This window comes from Orbicella franksi, unplaced genomic scaffold (genome assembly GCF_964199315.1).
Source record: "Orbicella franksi unplaced genomic scaffold, jaOrbFran1.1 SCAFFOLD_754, whole genome shotgun sequence".
NCBI lineage: Eukaryota > Metazoa > Cnidaria > Anthozoa > Scleractinia > Merulinidae > Orbicella > Orbicella franksi.
The window spans coordinates 10001-12500 of NW_027670540.1; the positions used below are offsets into that span (position 1 = coordinate 10001).

General features: G+C 46.2%; 1 pseudogene; it reads right to left on the reverse strand.

The window, feature by feature from the left end:
- Positions 1-2087: 2087 nt before the first annotated feature.
- Positions 2088-2500, reverse strand: part of LOC145472579 (large subunit ribosomal RNA) — a pseudogene marked incomplete at its 5' end in the record, with an annotated part of 1496 nt that continues 1083 nt past the window's right edge.

Below are 2500 nucleotides of genomic sequence, written 5' to 3' on the forward strand. Positions count from 1 at the left end.
AGCAAGTTTAGTCGACTTTGCTCCTTTTTCCTCCAAATACCCTCCTTTCGTACCCGAGAACACATTACCGAGCAGGGCTTACTGTTACGGACCGATACAGCTCAATTGCTCTTTCGGTCTTTCCCGATGCCTGCCCTACATTATAACCCGAAACCGTCTATTCCCCCAACCAAGTTTAGACACTTAGAAAAATTTCGAAAATTTCGATTTTTCAAAACTGCTCCAAAGCGCTCCCCATGGCATTCCAAACATGCGTCACCATGTCAGAGTTACGAAAACGAAGAGATTTCCACGAAGATGACCGATGATTGCCGAAATTTTCTGACGAAAACCCGAAGCTCAAAGACCACACCCTAAAGAGCGCAAAATTGGGATTTTACACTTTTTCAAAACTTTTTGCAGGAAACTATTGGCCAGCTCGAGTCACGTGCAGGCGCTAAGTTTGGCGCTGTCACATCATCGTTAAGGGGGTGTTCTACACTATCTTAAAACTGGGCGTCGGTCCCCCTATTCTATAAGCACCCTTAAGGTTTTCACCATTTTCAAAACTTTTTGCGGGAAACGATTGGCCAGCTCGAATTGCGTGCAGGCGCCAAGTTTCGCGCTGTCACATCATCGTTAAGGGGGGTGAGCTACACTATCTTAAAACTGGGCGTCGGTCCCCCTATTCTATAAGCACCCTTAAGATTTTCACCATTTTCAAAACTTTTTGCGGGAAACAATTGGCCAGCTCGAGTTACGTGCAGGCACCAAGTTTGGCGCTGTCACATCATCGTTAAGGGGGTGTTCTACACTATCTTAAAACTGGGCGTCGGTCCCCCTATTCTATAAGCACCCTTAAGGTTTTCACCATTTTCAAAACTTTTTGCGGGAAACGATTGGCCAGCTCGAGTTACGTGCAGGCGCCAAGTTTCGCGCTGTCACATCATCGTTAAGGGGGGTGAGCTACACTATCTTAAAACTGGGCGTCGGTCCCCTATTCTATAAGCACCCTTAAGATTTTCACCATTTTCAAAACTTTTTGCGGGAAACAATTGGCCAGCTCGAGTTACGTGCAGGCACCAAGTTTGGCGCTGTCACATCATCGTTAAGGGGGGTGTGCTACACTATCTTAAAACTGGGCGTCGGTCCCCCTATTCTATAAGCACCCTTAAGATTTTCACCATTTTCAAAACTTTTTGCGGGAAACGATTGGCCAGCTCGAGTTACGTGCAGGCGCAAGATTTGGCGCTGTCACATCATCGTTAAGGGGGGTGTGCTACACTATCTTAAAACTGGGCGTCGGTCCCCCTGTTCTATAGGCACCCTTAAGATTTTCACCATTTTCAAAACTTTTTGCGGGAAACGATTGGCCAGCTCGAGTTACGTGCAGGTGCCAGGTTTGGCGCTGTCACATCATCATTAAGAGGGCGTGTGTTCTACTAAATTAAAACAGGGTGTCGGTCCCCTATAGTATAAGCACCCTTAAGATTTTCACCATTTTCAAAACTTTTTGCGGGAAACTATTGGCCAGCTTAAGTTACGTGCAGGCGCCAAGTTTAGCCAAGTTTAACCCTAACCTTCACCCTAACTCTTACCCTAACCCTAAACTCTAACCCTAGGGTTACCCTAACGCTAACCCTAACCCTAAACTCTAACCCTAGGCTTACCCTAACGCTAACCCTAAGTCCAAAAGGCTCCCCCACTCAAAAGCCAATAAAACAAAAACCAAAAAACCAAAGCCCAATTGCCCAAACATCTTTCCAATCAAATTACGACAAGTCCACAAAGTAAACCGTCCGAAAGGGACCTGGCCCAAAAATTTCAAGCACTCCAAAAGGCTCCCCGAGTCAAACCATTTCAAACGAGAGGAGCCTTTCGGACTTAGAAAAAATTTCCACTGCCAGCTCCCAAGCGAGGGGAGCCTTTTGGACTTTAAAAAAAAAATTCACAGTCACGTCCCAGACCAGACGTGGCCTCCTTTACATCACTCGGCTGCCACAAGCTAGCCCAAGCCTGCAGGCACCACTTCTTCCTTGGCACCCTCCGGCCAGTGGCAGACGAGGGGAGCCTTCTTGGACTTCAAGAAAAAAAAAGACATGTTTTTAACAAATCTTAGAACAAAGGCTTAATCTCAGAAGATCGTAGCAACAAGGCTACTCTACAACTTACAATACCCCGTTCTTTATTTAAGTCGTCTGCAAAGGATTTATCTCCAGAAACATTAGAATTTGCTATCGGTAGTGCCTTGGAGGTTCTTGTCCTCCTTGGCACCTTGGGACGCATGAGGACCGAAGTCCTCTATTCTGGTTCGCCTAAAGTTCTCTGGAGGTAATCATCGTTGCTTTCTAGCACGGATTCTGACTTAGAGGCGTTCAGTCATAATCCAACAGATGGTAGCTTCGCACCATTGGCTTTTCAGCCAAGTGCAAATGCCAATTGTCTGAATCTGCGGTTCCTCTCGTACTGAGCAGAATTACTATTGCAACAACACTTCATCAGTAGGGTAAAACTAACCTGT